Genomic DNA, 27,740 nt, shown 5'->3' on the forward strand with positions numbered 1-27,740 from the left:
CCATCAACCAAAATAATTATCATCAAGATGAATTTGTGACTAATTGTTACAAATTTTATTTTTTTTATATGTAACATATTGAATTGATTAAATTTCTTCATATGCAGCATTAGAAAAGTATTGATTGTAATAGTTTATAGAATAATATATTGATGTTGCTTCCATTTTAACATAGATTGTAATTCTTTTGTATCGTAGATATAATATTTAATTTTAATTGTAGCTTAATTCAATTTTTGTTTAACCTATATTATAATTCTTTTGTATCGTAAATATAATATTTAATTTTAATTATAGTTTAATTCAATTTTTGGTTTTTTATTATATTCTAATATATTTCTTAATTAATCTGCTATTTTATTATTATTGTTTCACATAATATTTGGAATATGAAAATGTATTAAAATTCCTAAAAAATACAAATCATTGAATTTTGTAAAAATAAATAAATCATTCATCTTTAGTTAAAATTCTTTAAAAAAGTAGTCAATTATTTTTAAAATTAATTTAATTTGAATTATCATTAAAATATATATATATATTAATTTCAAATATACATAATATAAATTTTTTTCATAGCATAGCATGATATAAAATTATTTAAAAGTAAATATGTCAATTTATTTATTTATCTAAATTATATAAAAATTTCATACCCGGTGCATCACACGGGTTTTCGACTAGTAAATCCTAATTAATGAACCCTATATCCTAACATATAAATCCCCATATAATAGATTAGCTAATGAAGTCGCACTATTTAAATAATCAGATAAAGAAAAATAATGAATTTCAACCTCTAATCATCTTTCATACCTTTCTTTATAAATGTTGTCAACGAGAGAATGTCATGAAGAGATGAGTAAAAGAGCAAGGTAAAATTATTGATGCAAGTCAGTCTTGATCACATGCACCTTAATGAGAATGTAGAATTTACTCATTCACCATTAGATCCTAAGGTGGTGATTCAAAGCATCCTGATGCTTAAATTTAATAAGCATATATCTAACGGTGAGTGAACAAATTCATTTGCTCATTAAGATGCATATGAAAATTTCTGTGATTCAAATTTCTCTAATAAGAGAAAAAATAAATTTAGTAAATTCGAACCTTTAACCTTTATTCACTTTCTCATATTCATTAATCAAAATATGACTATACGCACGGATGACAATAAAGAATGGTTTTCTTTTTATAAATTGACATATTTACTTTTAAATAATTTTATATCATATGTATATTTGAAATTAATATATATATTTTAATGATAATTCAAATTAAATTAATTTTAAAAATAATTGACTATTTTTTTTTATAGAATTTTAACTAAAGATGAATGATTTATTTATTTTTACAAAATTCAATGATTTGTACTTTTTAGGAATTTTAATACATTTTTATATTCCAAATATTCTATGAAACAATAATAATAAAATAGCAGATTAATTAAGAAATATATTAGAATATGATAAAAAACCAAAAATTGAATTAAACTATAATTAAAATTAAATATTATATTTACGATACAAAAGAATTACAATATAGGTTAAACAAAAATTGAATTAAACTAAAATTAAAATTAAATATTATATCTACGATACAAAAGAATTACAATCTATGTTAAAATGGAAGCAACATCAATATATTGTTCTATAAACTATTACAATCAATACTTTTCTAATGTTGCATATGAAGAAACTTTATCAATTCAATATGTTACCTATAAAAAAATAAAATTCGTAAGAATTAGTCACAAATTCATCTTGATGATAATTATTTTGGTTGATGGAATTTCATGATTACCAAGTATTCGAATTCAATTATTCATTCTGCTACAATAACCCAATATATCTAATTGAATCAGTTTAAGATGGTGATTTCTCCTATTTTCATCTCGTAATATCTCATCAAGACATTCGATCAATTTGTTCTTCATTCTTTCACTATATAGAATATCCGTCATACTCCCAGATACCACTTATTTGACTTCATTAATATTTTCTAATAATTATATATTCTTGAATTTTGTAAGTAAGAAAAACAAACAAAAGAATTGAAAATAAAAATGAAGGGACGAAAAAGATAATTAGGAGAGAACCATCTTCCTCTCCGATTTTTTTTTTTTTTTGAAAATAAGAGAGAATGTCGAAACATAAGCGTATAAAGAGGAGAGTGAAAATATTTCTTGCCCATTAATTAAACATTTTATTTTTTCTTAATGAAGTATTAAGTCCATAAATTAATTTTAGTTAAATAGAATTAAATCACAATTGTAACCACTCAGTACAAAAAAAAAACGTATTATAATTAATATGTGAAATTAATTATATTAATTAGAATCATTATGCTCAACATTTGAGAATTTGAAGATATTCAAATAATAATATTTTCTTAATTAATATTTTTCAATAATTTGTCCTATGATCATATTTTATTTTCATCTGTTAAAAACTCTTGAAATACTAACAATTTTGTACGAACCATAATATAATAGTTAAAAATTATATAAGCCAATGTTGCAAAAGCAATTATCTCAATATCCATAATTAATGTACATTTTTAGGATTTTGAGCATCAAAATTTATTTTTATTTACCTTGATTTTGAATTCGTATCTAGCATAATCCACATTCTTCAAGAATAAACATCTTATCAAGCGTATTAGACGCTTACAATCTCTTTGTCTAGAAAATTGGAAAAAAATAACTTCTTGATAATAATAATAATAATAATAATAATAATAATATAACGTAATTTATATTGAAATAAACTTCATTATAAGTATAATATTCCAATATCTCTTTAATATTTTATTTAATATGTCTCAAACTTCAATGAACAACTATCGTGTGAAACTTTATATCTATTTGTACCAAAATACATAAAAATAAAAAATACAATCCATATCAATTAACTAAACTCAAACTAAAAAAATGAGTGGATTTCAACATGTTCCGAATTAGAAAAATTAATCTAACTTCAATTAAAACTAAAAATTGAGTTCATAAAAAGCCGAAAATCTAAATTTTAGTTAGAGTTAACAATCAAAATGATAACACCTAGGAACATATACTAAAAAAGAATGCAAATATACAAAATATTTATTTTAGTCATTTTGAAAAATAAATAAATAAAAAAGAAAACATGGATAAGGTAGCGAGAGGTATGGAACCTGGATAACGACAGAAATAGAATTTCATCTCTGAAAGATAAAACTATAACAACAATTGTTTAATAAAAATAAAACAACAGCACAATTGAGAAAGCCAAAAATTGAGTTCATATAAAGCCGAAAATCTAAATTTTAGTTAAGAGTTAGCAATCGAAACGATAACACCTAGCAACATATACTAAAAAAGAATACAAATTTACAAAATCTTTATTTTAGTCATTTTGAAAAAAAAGACAAATAAAAAAGAAAACATGGATAAGGTAGCGAGAGGTATGGAACCTGGGTAACGACAGAAATGGAATTTCATCTCTGAAAAATGAAACTATAACAACTATTGTTTAATAAAAAGAGAACAACAACACAATTGAGAACAAAAATAACTACAACATATGAAAAAAAAATCGAATAATTACCTTGAGAAACATAAGAATTCCTTGTAATTTTTGACACTTTTGTGTTTTCCGGTTTTAGTTGTTCATGCATCTTCTATTTCTGTCGGATTTCTTCAATTGAAGCTATCAGTTTGGAAAAAAAAAGACAAATAAAAAAGAAAACATGGATAAGATAGCGAGAGGTATAGAACATGGGTAACAACAGAAATGAATCTGAAAGATGAAACTATAACAACTATTGTTTAATAAAAATAAAACAACAACATAATTGAGAACAAAATAACTACAACATATGAAAAAAAATCACATTCAGAAATATAATACTATCTATCGTGACTAATGAATATAATGGTGGAATACTATCTATCATGCTTTATATAGAAGTTTATTTGTGACTTTTGGATTTCCTTTGCTTTGTGTTTTTTCATCTTCCCGTAACTCTTGCTTTCTTTTATTATTTTAATTAATAAATTTGTTATTTTTAATTAATTAAATATTTATTTTTAATTAATTAAATATTTATTTTTAATTAATTAAATATTTTTAATCTGATTTTTTTCTACGTTGACAACTCATCAAAAAGACCTCTAAAACACTTCTTCTCATTTCTCCCTGCTTCCGTAATTATATATAATATAGATATAGATATACTACCAACCTTTGGTGATCAAGGAAATAATGAGTTTTTATCTTTTTTTTTATTCATTTCTTCAAGTCCCGCATTTTTTTTATTTTCTATTTCTCTACCTTTTTAAACTTTGTTTTGTTTCTTCAACTCTTATTCATTCTTTTTTATTTCTCTAACTCTTTAATCTCTATTTTGTTTTTCTACACTTTATGCTTGCTTAACGCATGCTACAATAAACGTGCTTAAGTCTAGATTACGTCTAGCTCAAAGATTGAGAAGACTTTGGATCTTACCAATATCTACTATTTCTATACAATATGATGTAAATACATGCATTGAAACAACAATTGAGTAAATTAGCACATACCAGAGTCATAACAACAATATATAATTACCTTTTTGAGGGGTTAAAAAGTCTGAATCGTTATAACGAGACAATTTTTAATTTTGTTTCTTCTTTCCTTTTTCACGTGTTAACTTATTCATTTTCAAATGTTCTTAAGAAAAAACTTTCATTTTAATACAATTAAAGATCAATTTAAAATTTGACTTATGTACCCACTCTAATAAAAAAGAGTACAAGTACATCAAGGAGTAAAATCTTATATAAGTACAAACTATAGCCAATACAAGATCAACGAACGAGAGAAAAACCCTTAAAATGTATAAAAAAAACACAAACGATAAATCATATACTTCTCGTAAATCCGAATCATTAGAAAAACATATGGAATACAATATCTTTTAAGTTGATTTGGATTTACGAGAAATGTATAATTTATCATTCGTTTGTGTTTTTTATACCTTTAATTATTTTATTTTCTTTTTGTAGTCATTTTCTCTCATTCACGAATGTTGTATTGACTTTAGTCTTTATTTATGTGAGGTTTTATTTCTTTTTGTTTTCTTGTTGTACTTATACATTTTTATTTCATTTAAGGGAATATATAAGGATTTTCATTAAAAAAAACTTTTCCAGACACATTAATCAAATATTAAATATTAAATTAATATTTTAGTTATATGAAAATTAAAGCTATTTTTTAAGAACATTTGAACCAGTTATAGCGATTCAAACCTTTTGGTCCCCTCAAAAGCATAATTGTATGTTGTTATGACTCCGGTGTGAGGTAATCAACTCAACTGAACCTTCAATGCATGCATTTACAACATGTTATATAGAAAGTAAGAACCCTCCAACTTTTAAGCTAGATGTAGATGTAGTTTAGACTCAAAAGTTTTTAAAGCAAGCACAAATGACGGAAAAAAGAAACAAAGATTACATAATTAGAAAAAAATAATGAATAACAATTGAAAAACAAAGCAAAGTTTAAAAAGTTAAAGAAACAAAAAATAAAAAATATGTAGGATTTAAAGAAAAGAATAGAAATAAAAGGATTAAGACTCACTATTTCTTTGATGGACATTGTTTTTGATAATATACCATGCATGTCTTATAGTAAAGGCCATGTTTACTTTGTTTTTTATAAAGCAAGCCTTACTTTGTATGTTTTCACCATTGGATTAATTTTTATACTCCATCATCCAATGGTGAAAACACATCAAATAATGATATTTTATAAAAAAACAAAGTAACCATAAAAGGCACCATGTCTTATTCATTTTCTTCTACTCGATTGTTATTCATGCGTAGAACCATATTTTTGTTAAAAAATATGAGAAAATAAGTGAGGGGGTAAAGGTTAATATAAACCTCAAATTTATGAAACTTATTTTTTCTTCATTAATTTTATATGGACTTAGTGACCAAGTCTGTCCATGTGAACAATACTATTAGTTTGAATGGAAATATTAATACAAAAATTACATATTTAAATATCAAACAATGGTGAAAACCACATTAAGTAACGGTACTTTGTAAAAAACAAAGTAACCGTAGCGGGCACCTCAAATAAGGGTGTCCGCTATGGTTACTTTGTTTGGTGAAAACCACACCAAGTAACGGTACTTTGTAAAAAACAAAGTAACCATAACGGGCACCTCAAACAAGTAAAATAATTTTAATGATTTCATAATTCCTATAATATATTGCGTGCATATTATTTGGAGACACCCGATTTCTTCTCCTAGATTCGGTTTCATTTGATTTTTGTACTGCAAAAATTTCTTAATTTTAGGATACTCAACTTGTCAAGTTTATAATCACAGACTATGAAAAAAATTCTTCCCCAAACTTGAGCCACATTTAGATGGATATACAATCCTAAAACCAGAAAATGTTTAGGAAAAACAATGAGAGAACATAAGCGTGAACAGTGGGGGCTAAAATGGATCAAAATCCAATGAAAGAAACTATAAAATGGATGGGAATATGAAAACGAGGAAGGAGATTACTCAGTGGTGGCTAAGAAGTTATAGGTTCGATTCTGCCAGCGGATTTCCTCAACTTAATTAAGAAGAGCCTCATTGCAACCTCAATTTCCCCCAAATCCAAACAAAAAAAAAATCAAATCAGAATCGAAAAATAAAGCCAAAGAAGAAGAGAAGATCACTCAGGTCAGCGGGGAAAACATTGATTTTGTAATTTATGATCCCTACCTGATAACCTGATACGATTTAATAGAAGACTGAATAATTTTGATATTTTCAGGAAACTAATCTACTTATTGGATTAGAATCAAAATCTAATGAACGAAACTATAAAATGGATTGGAATATGAAAATGGAGAAGGAGATCCTCAATTTCCCCCAAATCCAAAAAAAAAAAAAAATCAAATCAGAATCGAAAAACTAAGCTAAAGAACATTAGCATGAACAGTATTTGCAGAATCAACTAGCTGCTTTTTGCAATTAAGGAGATTAATCTAATTATTCGATTAGATCATAATCTAATGAACAAACCATAAAATGGATCTGAAGGAGATTACTCGGATTTCCGCAACATAACTCAGAAGAGGGAGCTGTTCATCCTCATCGCAACCTCAATTTCCCCCAAATCATATCAGAATCGAAAAACTAAACTAAAGAAGAAGAGATCGCTCAGGTCAGTGGGAATAACATTGATTTTGTTATTTATGATCCCTACCTGATAACCTGATACGATTTAATAGAAGACTGAATAATTTTGATATTTTCAGGAAACTAATCTACTTATTGGATTAGAATCAAAATCTAATGAACGAAACTATAAAATGGATTGGAATATGAAAATGGAGAAGGAGATCCTCAATTTCCCCCAAATCAGAATCCGAAAACTAAGCTAAAGAACATTAGCATGAACAGTATTTGCAGAATCAACTAGCTGCTTTTTGCAATTAAGGAAATTAATCTAATTATTCGATTAGATCAAAATCTAATGAACAAAACTATAAAATGGATCTGAAGGAGATTACTCGGATTCTGCCAGCGGATTTCCGCAGCATAAGTCAGAAGAGGGAGCTGTTCATCCTCATCGCAACCTCAATTTCCCCCAAATCATATCAGAATCGAAAAACTAAACTAAAGAAGAAGAGATCGCTCAGGTCAGCGGGAAAAACATTGATTTTGTTACTTATTATCCCTACCTGACAACCTGATATGATTTAACAGAAGACATAATAATTTTGATATTTTCAGGAAATTAATCTAATTATTCGATTAGAATCAAAATCTAATGAACGAAACTAAAAAATGGATAGGAATATGAAAATGAGGAAGTAATCTAATTATGAGATGGCTAAGAAGTTATAGGTTCGATTCTACCAGCGGATTTCCCCAACATAACTTGGAAGAGAGAGCTGTTGATCCTCATCACAACCTCAATTTCCCCCAAATCCATATACTCCAAAAAAAAAAATCAAATCAGAATAGAAAAATTAAGCGAAAGAAGAAGAGAAGCCTGCATTCCGGTCTGTTGAGCTTGAATTTCCTGAGTCATCACTGCGATCTTCCTTCTCAAAGTAAATAATTAAATTTGCAAAACAGAAAGAGAATGGATACCAAATTAACAAAGACGATGAAGAAACGGACTCGCGGCTGGAATGAAAAGGAGGAGTGAGGAGCTATTTTATTTATAGAAGAGTGAGTAGGGCCATATCAAAGCCCATATCAAAGCCCAAATTATAAATAATAATATATTAGTGTCATCGTTTTTACCTAACACATTATTTAGTCCATATTTTGAAACACACATTATAAGGTTTCTATCATTTGTCAATATTAACTTTTTGGGCTCTTTGTCTGTCTTTTTAGATTTTTAATCAAACATATTTTCACTTTCAGAACAGTCATAACCATAGTATGATATAAAATAATCCATTTGTTCATGCGAAATATGACCGTTAATTTTTTTAAAAAAAATTAGATAGAATAATCGAAGGGTTAATATTGACAAAAAAATATGGATCTTATAATGCATTTTTCAAAATAGAAGGACTAAATAGTGTGTTAGGTAAAAAGAATGAGAGTAATAAATTATTACCCATATTTATTTGGGGAGTTTTTCATCAAAACTATATCTTGATTAAAGATAACGATATCATTAGGAATATTTCATGAAAACATTTTTTATGGATAAATCAATGTCACCTTTTGGACCCGAAAGACTCATAGGAACCGTCCGGTTTGGAGAAAAAATATTCCCTGAAAAATACCTATCGTTCGTCCAGTAACCGTACGGTAAATAATGAGTAACTGTTGGATCAAGACAAAGAGTTGCGCAAAGGACATGGGACAAAGGACAGAGTGTGCCGTCTGACACTTTAGAAGTTGAAGGTCTCAGATCCAATGAAATAAGAACACATGGGAGCACGCTTGTTACATGGCATGGTGCATCACGCTTAATACGAAAAATACATATTTAAATATCAAACGAGTAAAATAATTTTAATGATTTCGTAATTCCTATAATATATTGCGTGTATATTATTTGTTACATTTGACCAATTTACGCATTAAAAATGATTGAATTTAATTAAATTTATAAGAATTAGACTAAATACATTTCTTTATTATAATTTTCATTTTACGGTCCTTTGTATCCATATAATATCTTATTTTAAAAAATATTAATTATTAATACGAGAGAACATGGCAATACCAAATTGGAGATACCAGATTTCTTCTCGTTAGATTCGGTTTCATTTGATTTTTGGACCGCAAAATTTTCTTAATTTTAGGATACTTAACTAGTCATGGTTTATAATCACATGCTATGAAAAAAAATTCTTCCCCAAACTTGAGCCACATTTAGATAGATAATCCTAAAACCTAAGAAAACATTGATTTTGTAATTTATGTCCGTTTGTTTTATCTAGCGTTTGTTTTTTTTCCAAAAAGTATGGATTCTCTTCTCTACTCAACTTCAAATCAATTATGGAAAGAAAATGAAGCATCCTTGAAAGTTAGAGAGATACAAATCTTCCTAAAAAGACTCTAAAACCTTCCTTACTCAATCCAAATCAATTATGACAAAATAAGGCAGCAACATTAAAGACTAAGGAGATATTTTAGGTGGTTTTTTTTTATGTAAATAGGAGTCTCAAAACTCTTATAAATGGGAACCTTTGCTGGTTAGCTCTAGACTTTAGATCATTTTCATTATTGTTAGATTTCAATTTCAGTTTTGCTTTGAAGTTATTTTCATCATTTTATTTCTAGCTTTTTCTTAGTGTAGCAAGGGTTAAACTAATCTACAGTTTGGACCTTGCAAAGCCAGACTTTGATTTGTATTCACCTCGTGTTCTCAAGTATTATTATATTAAAGTTCTTATTTTCTTTCATCTCCATCTTCTTCTATTTCTAAGATTTCAATTCTAATGTTATTTGAGCATGAGTTCTCCCAATTCCATTCCCATGATCCTTATATGTTTTAGCTCAATCATGATCTCCCATATTCCCTTCCATTGTTTTCATGTTTTATCTCTCTTAAGCGAGCGAGGGAGCTCTTATTTCATTTAAAACAAAGTAGACAGAACTACTGTTTTGGGGGGGCCAAAAAGAACAATTATGTGAACTTTCTTCTTGCACTGTCCTTTGCAGTGAATAAATTAGTCACCAAAACTATCACCCATCACCAAAAGACTCTTGATCATCCATCGTTATTATTTGAACAACGCGATTCTTATAATGAAGGGAAAGGATCATCTTTTTAATACCCTCCAAAATTGAAGCGGTTGTCATGAGACCGTCTAAATACAGCCTACTGATCACACTACAATTTTGGTAAAATCGATGGACCACCTCTGGCAATACTATATCATTCTTTGTCGTTCATCAGAGGTGGTCCACTTCACCATAATTCTAGTGTGATCAGTAAATCGGATTTAGACGGTCTCATGACAACTGCTTCAACTTTTGGGAGTATTGAAAAGGTGATCCTTTTCCCTAACTATAAAAATTGCAAGGTTCAAATATTGGCAATAGATGCTCAAGAATTTTTTGGGGAGGGGGTGATAGTTTTGGTGACTGGTTTTTTCACTGTATATGACCATGCAAGAAGAAAATTCACACGATTGTTTTTAAACGACATATAATTCAAAATGGCGAGAGTAACATTAACACTATGGAGTAGTAGAAAAGGTAAGATGAGGTTAGACAATAGTATTTCATAATTCATACCATTTCAAGCAGATGAAAAAATTGCACTAAATAAATTTGGGGTAAATTACACCCATGGCTATAAAATTTTATTTGTTTTCATGGTATGATTAAATTTCAAAATGTAACATAAAAATCACTCAATATTACACTTTCTAACATTATGAGTACTAAACTTCAATTAATGTTTCAAAATGATCATTGACGATCTCAAAATGAAAATATGTAAGATTTAAAGTTGTACGTCTAGAACCACATTTACCTTGAAACGACATTTTTTATTTTCTAAAATTTCAAATATATTTCTCTCTAACATTCACTTTCATTTTCTTAACCAAACAACATCTAAATGATCTCAAAATAAAAATATTGAAGAATTAAAGTTTGTTAGAAATTAGAATATTATCAACTTTTGAAATTTTTTATTTTCAGACATCAACAGTCATTTTGAGGCGTTAATTAAAATTTAGTGACTATAATGGTAGAAAGTGTAAAGTTGACTGATTTATATGTTACGTCTTTAAGTTTAGTGACCATACCGTAAAACTAAGTAATTTACCCATTTACCTACATAGAAATGTAGAATAGATGTTCTCTTATAAATATATGATTTTTTTTAACAGTATCATTTAGTTTAATGTATTTATCGTATGTGAAATATGTAAATTATGCTATAATCAGTACTAACATCACCACAAAATGAAGTAGACATGGTAAAATGAGTTTAGAAAATACCATTTGAAGCACATGAGAAGAATGCAGTAAATAAATTGGATTAAATGCGCCATTGGTTACTGACATTCATGATTATTTCAAAATGGTCACTTAACTCCAGTTTGTTTTAATAAAATCATTAAGCATTGAATTTTGTCTCAATAAAGTATTATGACGACTTCGAGAGAAAAAGACACTAGAAAAGTGACGTGGTTGTCACATCAGTAGTAGTCAACTTTCATTGTTAACCGAAATGACACGTATGAGCTAGGTGACAGCCACATGTATTTTGGTCAACTAGGTGGCTCTCTTAGGCATGCGATAGTCACTCGAATGGACTCCAACTCCACTAGTCAAATCCCGAGCCTTCAACCATTTCTCCAAGCTCCATTCTTTCCATCCATCTAAATGCGCCAACCCTCATTGATTCTATATCAGGTAGCCAACGATCATGAAGTTCTCAATCAAAATCAGCACATCTCTCTTTGGAGATGTAGCGATGTTATCAACATACTCAACCACCTTCAGCACATTCGCCATCATTTTCATCTCCACCAGGCAAGACCCAAGATCGGCCGCAAGATAGTTCTAATTAACCGAATGCAGAAACTCCAGATCGGTAAGGGAGATCTTAAAGAATCACTGTCTCCACTCTGATAATTTGTCTGACAGGGCACCAAAAACATTAAACTTGGGGTGAGCAAAGGTAATGTGCTAAGACTTGTCCCATTTGGTTGGTTTGAAAACTTCATAAACACCAGATCGGTCACTCTCATACCCGTTTTCCAATAAAGAGAATAGGACCCCACCATCATCCTCTATCCACTCGATTAGATCTATCCGAGCAGATGTCAAATTCCATTAAAACTTCGACAAAGAAAGGCAGTAGAGGAAGGAACATCTCGGTCTCAAAATGCTCCTCATAGATAATCATCTCATTTGCATTCACTAGGTCATTATCCCTTGCAGCCTGAGGAAGAGCGGACAATTTGTATGGCCTCCCAATCCGATATGCGGTAGGAAGGGGTTTCTTTTTACTAATGGTGGTTTTCTCTTTCCATGTTTCTTGGCCACCATTATGGTCACCCTCCAACACAACCTCTCCAACCTTGACCTCTTTCATTTTCCTATGACTCGCTCTATTTAGTATCAATAAAGATCAAATCCTTGAGGACACCACCTAGTAGTCATATCTTCTTCCCACTAGGTTCACCAGACATACACGTGCATGAGACAACCAAGCGCCATCCACCCAAAAGCACGCGAAAAAACCCAAAATTTAAGAAAGAAAATGAGAGGGGACTGACCTCACTTTTCTGTCGATCACTTACTGCAAACAAAGAAGATGGCCCTACTTTGACCAAAGGACGCTTACCACGAACGAAGTTGCAAGGGTTTGGTTTTCCCTATGCTATTTTTGGCTTTTCTTTCTTTCAAGTAAAACTAAAAAATGGCGAAAATTTGTTTCGAGAAAAATTCAATCCTTCTTATAAGCAAAAAGGCATGAAGCTCAACGGTCATGCTATTTATTACTTAGAACAGTAACCTCAACCCACATGTCACTCTAACCCAACATTTTAATATGCCTCCTAATGGTTCATGTTTTTTTAGAACACGCATCAACTACCAGTCACAATCACCAACCGTCTCAGAGTGACATGTGGTGCTCACACAAACCAGTAATAACTAGCACTGCACTAAAAGTACTAGATAGAACATCAACCACTACACTCCACCTTCCTTGTCCTGACCGCCCATCGAAATGGTTTGCTCACATCAAGAGGAGACTAATTGATGAAGAATATGAGTTCATGGGCCAACCTCATCAAAACTGCTCCCTTTTGCTAGTCCAAAAGCAAACCTAACAGAGAGCAGGCCCACATGGCCAACTAGTCAAGAACCCAAGGGAATTGAAGACATTATACCAGATGTCCAACTTCTATAAATTGAAAGGCTCAGTAATGATAAAACGGGCTTGGATTTACTCTCTCTATAAATATAACTCTATTATTATCTTGGTAAATTGGCCCGAAGAAGAGCCGGAATAGCCAAAAGAGGTAAATTGCCTTAGTAAGTGAGGTTTGGAAAATCCGTCAATTCACCACGTGCTCCCATAACAATCCCGGTAATAAAATTACCCATAGGCACTGGCCTAGTGTGGGATGCGGCGACACGGTGTAAATTGTCGAATAGCATGCCAATGCTATCAATTTGAAGACCTTTAAAAATACAATCTAGCATGAACAAATCCCTAAGTTGAATTTTAAAACTCTCAACCCTCCCAAACAAGGAGAAAGATAAAAACTTGTAAGGTTTGGAAAATCCGTCAATTCACCACGTGCTCCCATAACAATCCCGGTAATAAAATTACCCATAGGCACTGGCCTAGTGTGGGATGCGGCGACACGGTGTAAATTGTCGAATAGCATGCCAATGCTATCAATTTGAAGACCTTTAAAAATACAATCTAGCATGAACAAATCCCTAAGTTGAATTTTAAAACTCTCAACCCTCCCAAACAAGGAGAAAGATAAAAACTTGTGAAAGTAAAATACACAATTATCCCTAATCCACTTGCTAGATGTATTGTTGGGATAAAAAGTATCATGGTTAGATAAAGAATGCCAAACCGTATGTGTATCAAAGGTTTTTTATTTTGGAATAAAGGTGCTAGTAGGAAAACCAAACATCTCATCCATTGCTTCATAGACAATCTCATATCTAATTCCATTATTTCGTAAAGAAATAATTTTCCTCTTCTAATCATACTTCTAAGTGCGGCATAATCTAACATCGGAAAAACCCTTGAAGATGTAATCCAAAATGAACAAATAAATCCTGACTTCGAACCCGTACCTTTTAACATGCCCAAAAAGAAAATAGGATAAAAATTGATTGAAATAGAAATTACTACTATCCTTAGTGAGCTTTCTAGAAGTGTGCTTGGAATTAAATTCATCTAATCCAACTTCATAAATTTAACTTAAATCCCTAAATGTAATCCTCTCATTCTTTTTAGCATAGGAAAGAGTAACCAAAAAGTAAATAATGTATGTTTCACTATGCGCTATGTCCATAAAAGTGCTTGTACCTCCGCCCGTCCCCATCTGAAATAATGTTGAATGGATTCATCTTCAACATGTAAACAATTATTAGAGGTAGAGGAAACCTTGTGAGTAACCTTCCTATGTCTAGGCATGGTGTTTAAATGTCAGATTTATGAGATATATAGAAAAATGGAGTGTATGGAGTTTGTGTTTGGGAAAGAAGTATGTTGATAGGTAAAAATTTGGTAAAAAGGAAAGGTGATATGGTGTGGAATTGATTGTGGAAGAAGAAAATGTAATTGTAACGGGAAGAGTTTTGAGCGTGTAATTGGTGAAAATTGGAGGTGATGTAAGTTTGTGAAAGAGATAAGTATATATAGGTATGAAAATAAGTATTTGGAATTAGTGTAGGAATAGGAAAAGGTTAGAAATTGGATAAATTTGTGCCTATACCCGTCCTACAGGTCGCGTGTCGCGACCGAGATTCACGAATCTCGGTCACGATATGGCGTTTTCAGGAAGAAAATCTCTCCTGAAAACTCATGTTTTTGCTGAACTTGTAGAGATCTGGTCGTCTCTACCGAGATTCGGCACCTGGTTGCTAAAAAACGCGCATATTAACTCTGTTTTGCGCAATTTTCTATGTAAATATGTCCTATAATTAAATAAATGTATACCTGAAACTTAAAAACACAAAGTAAAACATTAAATACAAGGTAAACCAAAGGTTTATCCTTATTAAATTGTGAGAAATGAAACATTAAATGTCTTAATTAGAGGTAATGTATAATCAATGTTCATTAATTCACATAAGTTAAATGAATAAATATTGAATGCAAATTAATCTTCTAAGAGGTAATAAATAAATGTACATTAATGGAAGTTCAATTAGTCACTTATTCAAGTTAAAACTTAAACATTAAAACTTAAGCAAATTAATTAAATTTCATACAGATTCATATGAAAAGATATACTATTTAATTTCAAAAGATATACTATTTAATTTCAGCAGTTTATACTGGTATATGTTAATAATTAGCAATGTTAACAAAATTGAATAAAAAACAACTAAGAATTAACCTTGATAATTTATTAAAAAATAAAAACATGTATATACATAACAAAACTTAAGAAGTATCATATAAAAAGAATTTTCATTATCTTGTTCAACAGATTAAAACAAAACAAAACTAAACAATCTAAACCAAATTTTCACCCCTTTGAATTGGGATTCTCATAGCCCGGCAACGATCAATCTTCACTTACACGAAGATCTGTCTTTCTTCCGAAGAAAGAAATCGTGGGCCAACTTGAAAAAAAAATAATTCTCTTGACAAGTCCCTCACTTTCCAGGAATTCATAGTCAAGGATAGGGAATGGCTCTTTATCAGTTCATGGAACCGAAACGACGCATTTGGTTCCTAAAATAATTCCACATATTATATTCCCGTATCCAATTTTTCTGTCCTTGGAACGTGATGCGGCAACTAATCCCTCCATTAAGAATTTTGAGGAAGTAACTGTGTTGCCTTGGAAAATGTCTCCCAAAACATACAAATCTGTATCTTGGACCTTAGATAGCAATCCATATCATTGCTAATCCTGAGTTCATCATTCAAGAATTCGTCCATATACATTAGTCCGACGAACATAGCGTATCGGAATCGATAGTACCGTCTTCCTTTATCATGATTATAAATAGAGAATAGTGCTCCGTAGCGTTCTGACATATCAGTACGCTTGTTGCGTGCAGCAACATTTTTCTTGGAATATTTAAGAGAGGTAGTCATGTTCAGAAAAGGTGTTCTGTAACTTTCTTAAAGATTTGAGAAGAAATCAGAATTCTGATAGAGATGAAAATAAATGGGAAGTAAAAGAATTCTGATCTTCTTGAATTATTTATAATGATTCCAGGACAAATCAAGATGTCTGTTGGGATTAAAAAGGTGTAAATTCACACCATTTGAACATAAAAAAACTTAATTTTTCGAAATGTACAGTAAGGTGCATGAACTAAATGAGAAAGAAAGGATACAGGTCAAAAATGACCCGTGTCGCGATCGAGATTGGGGAATCTCGGTCGTGACACGCTGATTCCCTCTTGGGAATCATGCATCGCTAAAGTTCTGGTGGACCGTCTTGCCCCCTGGCCTCTAAAATTGTGTCCCCAAACTTATTCGGATTTATTAAGAACCAGAGCATTCACCATTGTATTGCTACTGCGTCGGAAGGAGTCAATGTTCTTGATAGACAGTACTTTGAAGGCAACATGGCCCTAAAAATCGACATCAAAAAAGCCTTTGACACACTAGATTGGTCATTTTTACTAGCGGTGATGAAAGCATTCGGCTTCTCTAACAAATTTCAGAATTGGATCTCTGTCATTCTCTCTTCTGCTCGGATTTCCATCATAAATGCCGGCTTCCCTAAAGGCTACTTTGGCTGTTCTAGGGGTGTGAGACAAGGGGACCCCCTCTCCCCTATACTATTCGGTATTATTGAAGACTTCTTCACTAGATGGATGCACAGGTTAGAAGCCAACGGGTCTCTTGCGCCCATGCTCTACTCCAAAGGACAGTCCTTCCCCTCTCATCTCCTCTACGCTGATGACATGATTCTCTTTGCCAAAGCAACCTCACAGAATGCCAGAACTATCAAGGAAATGTTTAGGTTTTATGGAGATATATCTAGTCAACGAGTCGGCTGGGAGAAATCAAATGTCTTTTTTGGTAGCAAGGTCCCGAGCCATAGAGCAAATTCCCTTGCCTCATACTTGGGGATTCGACAAACCAACTTACCCATGACATTCCTGGGTGTCCCATTGTTCAAAGGCGCACCAAAAGCTCGCCATCTTGGTCCTCTAGCGGATCGTTTTTTATCGGTATTCAGCCATTAGAAAGGGAAACTTCTCTCTTTCACCGGAAGATTGACATTGATCAAGTCTGTTCTAACAGGGGCCCTGGTTCACTCTTTTATGATTTACAAATGGCCAAACTCATTGATAAAACGGCTAAATAAAAGCATACGGAACTTCCTTTGGACTAGTTGTAGAGACACCAGGAAGATTGTCATGATATCTTGGAGCACCTGCTGCAAAAGTATGGCCGGTAGCGGCCTTGGCATTAAACATTTTGGCTGTTTCAATCAATCTCTGCTTGGCAAACTTGGCTGGGAATTTATTTAGGGGAATGGCTTCATGATTGATTTACTGAAAACCCGTTTCCTCTCTAAATCGGGTCTTCCAAAGGTGATAGTTGGCTCCTCTACCATTTGGTCATCCTGCAAAAACACAATTTCAGAATTGAACTCGTAGGTCCGGTGGTGGATTGGTAGAAACTCGAATCTGAACTTATGGACGGATACCTGGCTTAAACCGACGGTGGAAAACCAAATTAATCTCCCTATGAACTCGCAAAATTAATGTGGAGGATTTCTTATCGGGCGATACTTGGCAAAATCTGGATGCTCTTCCGGAATATGTGCAACAGAATGTGATTAACGTTGCCCGTGGTTATGACGAGGAGGATCGCTACATATGGGAATTGGACTTATCGGGATGTTTCACCGTCAAAAGATATTATGAACATCTAAGCTCCAACACGACCCATGTACCTTGGAAAAGGTTCATTTGGAATGATTTTACTCTGCCTTCTCGTGCGGCAACTAATTGGCGGATCTTAAATGGCGGCGCAGTAACCTTGGATCGTCTCTAACTCCGAGGGCTTCATCTTGCATCCCGGTGTGAACTGTGTCACACGAATTCTGAATCTGGAAAGAAATCGAGTTCATAATCGGTATTACCCTGGATATGAATGTTAACATGGATATTTTTTATGGCAATCTGTTTGCATTTCAGTTTAGCACTTTTGTGGCTGGTCTATGGAAGTTGGCGGTATCTACTAGCTTCTGGATCATATGGTCTTCTCGAAACGCAGCAGTGTTAAAAAATGAGCGCCCTTCAATCCAAACTTCGGTCCGCAAATTGAGATCTTGCATCAGGGAATCAAGCTCTCTCATCACGGGCTCGTGCGGGCACTGACATACCGATATCAGAACCTTGGGCTTGCTTCTTATCCCTCACCGTCCTCCCTCGGCACCAAATATTGTCTTTGTCCGATGGGTCTTGTTGGTCCCTTGTAAGGTTGCAAGTATAGTTCCAAGGGGGGGGGGGTTAGGAACTATTTAAACTTTTTTTACAATTAGGGCAGACTTCTTTTTCTAAAGAAAAAGGTTTGAACTGTGGCGCTGAGTAAACAGCAAGATACTGGCTTAGTCAACAGGTGACTAGGTCAGTTTCTTAGCTTGAGTCAGGAGATAGCACTTAGAGTCTATTCCTGAGCTCAGACGTTCAATGCGCACAACTCAACTTGACCTCTTTACTTGGTCAGTTTTTGGTTATTTTAAGCAAGCAATATAAATAAGGAGTTAAAGGTAAGAAATACTTCACTCAGCAGATTTATCCAGGTTCGGCTTCTTCTAAGCCTACGTCTTGTCCCCGGAACACGTTCCAAGATTTCAAATCCTCTACTGAGCTCTTTAAAGGTAGAGCCTCAAACCTTTTACAATATCAGCAACTGAGTATGAGAAGAGTACCTTCCTCTATACTTCTACTCAATCCTAATCTCTCGCTGAGTACTAAAACCGAGTACTCAGCCTCTCCTTTCTATCTCTAGAAATGATAAGTGTTTTGTCCTATACAAAGATTTGCTAAGACACTTTAGACGATTGAAACAATCACTCTAGACTTTTACACAGATATAAGAAATGTAGTGTAAGAATTTGCTTTGCTTCTTTGCTTGCAGAACTTGTAGAAATTTGGTCAGCGTAACTGCTTGATCAAGTTCTGTGTGGAATGAAGCTTGTGATGGCACTATTTATAGAGACGTATGGGCATCGGTCATTTCGAATTTCGAAATAACCGTTGGAGGGAAACGGCTATATGTCGTTGTCATCCTGACTTGCTCAGAGCTCTCAGCCAATCAGAATGGTGTATCTTCTGTTCTCGGTCAGCTCAGCAGACTGTCTCTCCTTTTATGGTAAAGTCAACGGGACAGCATACTGTGTCGTCTGAACTTTGCCCAAAGAGGAAATACTTTGTCTGGAAGTTTTCCTTTGCCAGCTGCTGTCTTGTACGCTTTGTCGAGACTACTCAGCAGCTTCATCTTGAAGTTGTTCCCGAAGGTCTTCTAGATCCTTCCGTTTGCTGAGTTGCGTTTTGTTCAAAACGGCAACGTCTTGACATACGCGGGCCGAGTGTACTGAGTTGTTTGACTTGGGCCTTGGCTTCCATATTGGGCTTGGGCCTTTTTATCCTTATGTCTTATAACAATTTTAACTCAACATTGAACAAACACATTAGTAGAATAAATCAAAGCATTTAAACTTAGTGTGTTTAGAATATGTATTTTAAGTTATACTTAAACAATTTTGTCAAATCAAAATTATGTGGAAAGGTGTTTCAACAGGTCTCCCCTCCGACCGGTTGGACGAAAGTGAACACGGACGGTTCAGCACATGGGGCTCCTGGAGACGCTGGGGCTGGCAGAATTTTCAGGAATTCTCGAGGCTTCGCAAAAGGTTGTTTTGCATTCCCCATCCCAAATTCATATGCTTTCTTAGCAGAACTGCATGCCGTTATATTCGCCATTGATCTCGCTTGGGAAAGCCAATGGACTAAGGTTTGGGTCGAAACTGACTCTTCCTATGTGGTATCTTTGATGCGAAGTAAATCCCATATGGTGCCTTGGACTATTCGGCAGGCTTGGCTAAAATGCCTCACACAGTGTACCTCCATGGATGTGGTTACAACCCACATCTACCGGGAAGGAAATAGAGCAGCGGACGCGCTTGCTAGCTTCGGAGCAGGCTGCACTGGGATCCAGTGGTGGAGCTCGGCACCTGACTTCTGCACACCTTACATTTTTTATGACATTTGTAATCTAGCTCATTTACGTTTTAGATAACTCTCTCTTTAGGTTGTAATTCTTTTATTCTTTATTTATATTATTCGGGTTTGTGGCTTGACCTTTGGCGGGGGTGCCGACCTAGTTGGGATGTCCGTCTTCGGCTCAAGCCACTCTTCCTACTTCTATTCAAAAAAAATCTAGGTATAGCCCTTTGTGAATTTAGCCTATTTCTTTGTTTAGCCAAAATCCCTTACCAATTCCACTAGATAAGCTCCTTTGAGCCTATATTCACCCATTTCTTTGATCAACCTTGTTACAAGCCCTTAGCCTTCTTAAATACCCTTTCTCACCCAAGTTAATTGACTCAATTTCGGTTAAAGAATCCTTAGGCATACATCCTTCAAATTTCCATTAGCTACCATTGAAAGGTTATAATTCTAAATAGAAGAAGTAACCCATTCAAAATTGACTCTTTGTCCCCTCTATTCGAAAGAAAAGAAAGAAAAAGAAAGAAAAAATATATGGTTCAAAACCAAATCAAATAAAGTGTAGAGGAAAGGATAAAAGACATTCTTTAATTGCTTTCCGAACGGAAATATAAAACAACCTTGAGCTTTAATTATCTCACACATAGCGGAAAAAGTGCCCTTTTTGAAAAAAATTCTAGCTAGTTAAGTCATTAACTTTTTGCCTAAAATTTCATTTTTCCTACCCCCAAACCTTTAGCCTATGTTACAACCCTTTAAAGACCTATGATCTTGTTTAATTGTAATACGTAATTTCGACCGGATGGATGATGCAATTCCAACGTGACCATTATATGCAATAAATTATAGAGTGTTTACCAAATTCATATTCACCCAAACACCTGAGTGCAAGAGCGATCTTAGTCCTCGCCTTTCGTTTTCGCGAAGTGTTGGTCGATAAAACTAATTAATCAGATTTGGAGATTTTTCTGAGGTTCACTTTGTTTTTAATAGTAACTTGAATAGTTTGAAACTGTAAAGATTATAAAAGTGCAATGGATCCTTGTTTGTATACGGGAGCTATTTGTTGATTTTTCGCTGCTTTTGATTCTTTCTTGCTTGAGGACAAGTAAGATTCAAGTGTGGGGAGGTTGATAGCTCCCATTTTTATAGTGTTTTTAGGATCGTTTTAGTTCGTTTTCACTTTGTTTCCACTCAATTTTAGTATCGTTTTGTTATCTTTTAGTTAAAATTAGCAATTTCTGTTATTTATGGCATTTTCTGTATTTTCAGGTGTTTTTAGAACTATTTGAGCATTTCCGGACAATTCGGGGACCCAGGGACCATCGGAGCACTTATGGGATTCATCAGTGACCATTAGAGCAAATTTCGGAAGCCCAGGCACTCGTCTCGACGAGATAGCCCGTGTCTCGATGAGACCAGGCGGGAGAGGCGCAAAAACGCCTCTCCCTTGCTGGAATCTCGAATGTAAAGTCCCAAAAACCCTTTTTAACTATGGGAAATGACCTATGTACCCCCCAGAGACCTAGGGTTTCTCGTTATGTCTATAAATAACGAGCTAATCTCAGTTCTTCGGGAAGATTAGACATATTTTATTCTTTAGCTACTTTAAAGATATTTCAGCTTTCCAATTTTAATTCAGTTCTTACAGTTTAGCTTTAATTCTTTGAAGAACAAGCTCAAAGGGTGGAGGATTGATCTACCTTGTTTATATTTTAATCAGACGAATGGGTTCTTTCTCCTTCCCTTTATCTTTATTTACATTTAATCAAGAATGCCTTCGTTTATTCTCAATTGCATGAATATTATGATTAGTTTGTCTATGAGCTAATCCCCATCCAATCTAGGATGGGGATGAAATTGGTTGAATGATTATGTATGATTAGGGCTTAGGGTTTATTGTATTCGCTTTTGATTAAATCAGATTATGCATGCTTAATGCCTAGATAATGTCAGAAATAAGATTAATGCTAGAATGAGAATCGATGATGATCAACTAGCCTACCTAGTGTAAATAATGTGCTTTAATGCCTATGAACCTGACTTAGATAGGATTATAGATAGATGAAAACCTGAGCACAGAATTGTCTATATGGAATCTGTGTTAATATGACCTCGCTAGAGACCACTAGGAGTAAGGCTTTGTGACTGGGCTACGACTTTAGTCTTAATTGTCAAAAGACCTAATGCTTTGCATGACCTAGGGTATATGCCTAATCAAGCCGTCACCCGAATGCATGTGAATAGGATGGACGAATATTGATCATATTTGTCTTTCTCATTAGGACAATTACCTTCAATCATTAGTAGAGCCTAAACCTGAAGTCCTTTAAACCCATACTTAGGAATTAACCAATGAATTCCCCTTTCTAGGTTGTAACTACCATAAATCACAATCCACCCCGCAGCTTGTTCTGTTTATTGCTTTCCTTAGTTAGTTATTTATTTTACTCGTTTGAAACCAAATTGCTTATCAACCCTACTAAATAGATAGATTTACCGATTGAATTAACTAATTAGGATAATAGTCTTTGTGGTTCGATCTTGTGCTTAGCATTATATTACTTGTTTCGATAGGTTACACTTGTCCTATTAACTGCTATATACTTTACGAGCATCAGGGACGTAGGAATTTGGAGCTCAATGTTGGCCTTCTTTGAGAGAAAGACAGGGAACAAGTTGCTTGAGAAGTAAATTGTAGACATAAAACACAGAAAACAATCACCCAGTGTAAGAATAGAATCGACACACTTAAAAAAATACAAGATGGAGAAATCTAAAGTTGAGTCCTCTAATGGAACGTCGCCCTGGGTTTATTATCAGGCGTTGGATTCTTTTATTCGACCTAAGGTTTCCGATAAACCTTAGGTCGAATAAAAGAATCCAATGCCTGATAATAAACCCAGAGCGACGTTCCATTAGAGGACTCAACTTTAGATTTCTCTATCTTGTATTTTTTTTAAGCGTGTCGATTCTATTGTTACACTTGGTGATTGTTTTTTGGGTTCTATGTTTACAATTTACTTCTCAAGCAACTTGTTCCCAGTCCTTCTCTCGAAGAACGCCAACATTGAGCTCCAAATTCCGACGACCCCAAACTTCAATGAGAGTGAAGCTAGCTTCGTCACTCCAGCAATCTTCATGGATAGACAACCCCTGGGAGCAAGAGGGCAAGGACGGAGTTGGATTGTCGATATGAATTGTTAAGCAGAGAGAAGGTTAGAGAGAGCAAAGGTAAGTTTAGAGAGTAAGAGAATGTTTAGCAGAGAGAAGGTTAGAGCGTCTCTGGCCAAATATAAATAAAGGAAACGGGTGGGAGCCTATTTTGAATTGATTGTGTCCAACAGAGAGTATATGACAATATTTTTTTTTTTAGAAGTTATATGGCAATAATTTTGATTAAGTGAGTATATGGCAATAATTTTGAATTTAGGGAAATATTATATTATTCACATTAGAATCAATCAGAGATTATATGGCAATAAGTTTGATTAAATAATTTTGAATTTAGGGAAATATTATATTATTCACACTTTGATTTGGTTCTAATGTTGGAATATATATTCTCTAGGAATAGGACGAAAGTCAGAAGCATACTCTGGCATTGATTTTTTTGGAATGAGAACCAGGGTAGTTTCATTAATTTCATCAAGAAATTGCCCAACATTAAGCCATTGTAAACATGATTCTGTCACTCTTCCGCCTACCACATTCCAGAACTTTTGACAGAAACAAGGATTGAACCCATCGGGTCCGGGCCTTTTATCCGGGTGCATTGAGAAGACTGCTTCTTTCACCTCTGCAGCTGTAAATTGCTTTGTAAGGCCTTCATTGTCAGCCCTTGCCAGCTTACTAGAGATATTGTCCAGCATGGCATTCTCCTGACTTTGATCAGAGGTAAAAATATTTTGAAAATAGTCGCTCAGTACCTGATTTAATTCACTACCCCATTCGTGCCAGGCTCCGTCAGTACCCTTCAATCTACTCGGTATATTCTTTTTTCTTCTTGTCATGGCAGCCAGGTGGAAATACTTGGAATTAGAGTCTCCATCCATAAGCCACAGTTGCTTCGCTCGTTGCCTCCAATAAGTTTCTCTCTGCAAAAGAATCTCGTCAAGCTCGTCTTTTGCTGCTAGGAGCACTTGCTGTGATGCCATATCACGTCTGTTGTTAAGCTTCTTGATCGTGACCCTGCAGTCATTGAGTTTAGATTTGAACTGATTCTGAAATGTGTCGCCCAAAGAAGCAGCGACTCCCCACACCGTTTCAATCTTTCAGTTAAACGACTAGGCCTGTCATGCTGCCATATTAAAAAAAGAGATTAATATCAATTCAAGGGATATGATTGATGTTAAGAAATAAACATGTATAAGTGATGTTTTTTTATTGGTAGTGTGTTTTACATGGAAGTATAAAATTTCTCCCAAATAGAAACTAATCATTTCTCATTCCACCCTTGTAAACAAAAATAGAAAACACTGATATGAAAAACAAGGATTTAAGATAAATTATTTTATGATCTTATCTTCAAGGATATAATATAAAATTATTTTGTGATTTAATAGAATTATTTTTTGACTTTAGTTAAAACTTATATTTACTATCAAAATGTCTAATATGATTCCCCTCACTCACTTTCTCATATTAATTAATCAAAGGGTTAACGTATAAAAATACCCCTAACATTTTGGATCATGAGCAATTTTACCCATAACATCTAAAATTGTACAATTTTACCCCTAATGTTGGAAGCCAAGAGCAATTTGAGCCCTAACGTTGATAAATTGGGTCAATTTCGGACACTATTATAAAACACAGATATTTTTGTTCCTTATTCTGCATCAATTGCATAACAATTCGTTTTAAGAAAAAGATTTTATATTTTTTATAATTTAATAATAGAATTGGAGATTAATATTTATAAATTCGGTGAATTTTTTGATTTTTTTATCTAATCCGTATAAAAAGACAGTATACTTTTTTCACATCCGAATATATGTTTGTGATTTGTTACTGATAAAATGACACACGTGTGAAGTGTAGATGACAAGATTCATGATCGAGCAGACAGTTTGATGAATTATTTCTCAAATTGACCCAATTTATCAACATCAAGGATAAAATTGCTCTTAGCTTCCAATGTTATGAGTAAAATTGCATCATTTTAGACGTAGGTAAAATTACTCATGACCTAAAATGTTAGAGGTATTTTTGCACCTTAACCCATAATCAAAATATGACTCTAAACAATAGAGAATGATTTTTTTCATAACCATGGAATAAAATATGAGTTTATACATCGTATACTACCAAACATTATCGATCAAGAAAACAATGTTATTTTTTCAATTTCTACATATTATTAGTTTCTCTGCCTCTTTAAACTTTGTTTTGTTCCTTCAAAACGTATTCATTCTTTTTTATTTCTCCGACTCTTTAATCTCTATTTTGTTTTTTCTGCAGCTTATGCTTACTTAACGCATACTAAAAAGAAAGTTTTTGAGTCTAGATTACGTCTAGCTCAAAGATTGGGAAGACTTGGGATATCACCAATACCTATTATTTCCATACAACATGTTATAGATGCTTGCATTGAAGGCTCAGTTGAGTAAATTACCTCGCACCATAGCCATCACAACAATATACCATTCCATATGCCATAAAACTCTGTTCCGGTGATCCCAAATTGTCTTTAAAGCACAACATGTCCGAATGAGATTGTCTTGATTTGAGCTACACAATTCACGCAATAACCAATATGCAAGAGTTAGCCCTCCAACTTGAGGGATAGGTAAGCCAACTGTCCTCCATAGATCACCTGCAAAGCTGCAATCAACACACTATTGCTTCAACTTTTATTCATTCTTTTATTTCTCTAACTCTTTAATTTATGTTTTATTTTTCTGCAGCTTGTACTTACTTAGCGCATTCAACACTAAAAGCGTATGAGTCTAGACTACGGCTAGGCCAAAGGTTGGGAAAGCTTTTGTTCTTGTCAATACCTACTCTTTTTATACAACACGCTAATATAAAAAGAATAGATATTGACAAGAAGATAAACCTTCCAAACCTTTAAACTAAATGTAGTCTAGACTCGAAAGCTTTTACTGTAGAATCCGCTAAGCAAGTATAAGCTACAGAAAAACAAAACAGAGATTAAAGAGTTAGAAAAATAAAAAAGAATCAATATGAGTTGAAAAACAAACCAAAGTTTTTATTGTTTCAACTATTAATTTTATACCTTACTTGGCCAATCTTGTTCATTCTTACATTAATTTCATATTTTGAGTGGCTGGCCCATTAAAAGTGCATATAAACACAACTATTAATTTGAATAAAATATTAAATATGAAAAATACATAAATTTGTTTATACCAGTCCATGTTAACTCTATTATTATCTTAAATCTTATTCTGGTGAGAGAAATTTTTTTATAAATTTCAATTATTTCCATTTAACACCCCAACCCCACTTTGAAAGTTAAAAAAAAAAGTAAAAATATAACTTTCATTTAATATCTAAAAGAAGTAACGAAGTATCAAAATAAGCGTAAGATTTTGTAGGATCTTGTTCTTTGGGTCGTTACGAGCGTATCAATTTTTAGTTTTCTTTCTGTTTGCTCTGGGATCAGCCCTCATTTGTTACCAAAAAAAAATAAAAACTTTAAGATGCACATATAAAATAATACCAATTTAGATTTCGATAAAGAAACGTGACACGCCATTCATATTAATCGCGTAAATTCTAATTTATCTCTTCATGTACAGTTGCCATAGAGAACTAATATAAATGACTCACGTTCCGCAATACGTGGAGCCTAAATTAATATCCGCCTATTTTGATGGATTATTCCCTTAAAAAATGCCTATATTTTAGATCTCATCAATCTCATTTAACTCCATTAACTCCCTCCTCCCAAACAATAGCTTATACTACTAAATCGTAACGATTTTTAATTTTAATTGGAGAAAAAAAGTAAATTTCAGAGGTGAATACAATTTAGCATCCCTACCTGATAACCTGATAGACTCAAATGTGACAAATCAAAAAAGGAATTATTATGAATCCTAGAATCTAAAATATAAATTCAGGTTTTAAAAATCTAATGAAGAGGGAGCTGTTGATCCTCATCGCAACCTCAATTTCCCCCAAATCAAATCAGAATCGAAAAATTAAACGAAAGAAACTATAAAATGGATCGGAATATGAAAATGGAGAAGGAGATCCTCATCGCAACCTCAATTTCCCACAAATCCCTATACTCCACAAAAAAAAAAAATTATATCAGAATCGAAAAATTAAGCTAAAGAAAAAATAGAAGACCACTCAGGTCAGCCGGAATATCGACACGCAAACCT

The 27,740-nt window shown here is 33.1% G+C and overlaps 2 non-coding genes across 2 annotated transcripts; both read right to left on the minus strand.

Moving 5' to 3' along the window:
• Window positions 1-6,542: 6,542 nt before the first annotated feature.
• On the minus strand, window positions 6,543-6,629 carry LOC136231415 (small nucleolar RNA R30/Z108). Its single transcript, XR_010689803.1, has one exon. It is a non-coding gene; the product is annotated as a small nucleolar RNA R30/Z108 (small nucleolar RNA).
• A 1,356-nt stretch (window positions 6,630-7,985) lies between these two features.
• Window positions 7,986-8,078, minus strand: LOC136231691 (small nucleolar RNA Z107/R87). The gene has a single exon (XR_010690060.1). It is a non-coding gene; the product is annotated as a small nucleolar RNA Z107/R87 (small nucleolar RNA).
• Between the last annotated feature and the right edge of the window lie 19,662 nt (window positions 8,079-27,740).

The sequence above is a fragment of the Euphorbia lathyris genome, chromosome 5, assembly GCF_963576675.1.
Source record: "Euphorbia lathyris chromosome 5, ddEupLath1.1, whole genome shotgun sequence".
NCBI lineage: Eukaryota > Viridiplantae > Streptophyta > Magnoliopsida > Malpighiales > Euphorbiaceae > Euphorbia > Euphorbia lathyris.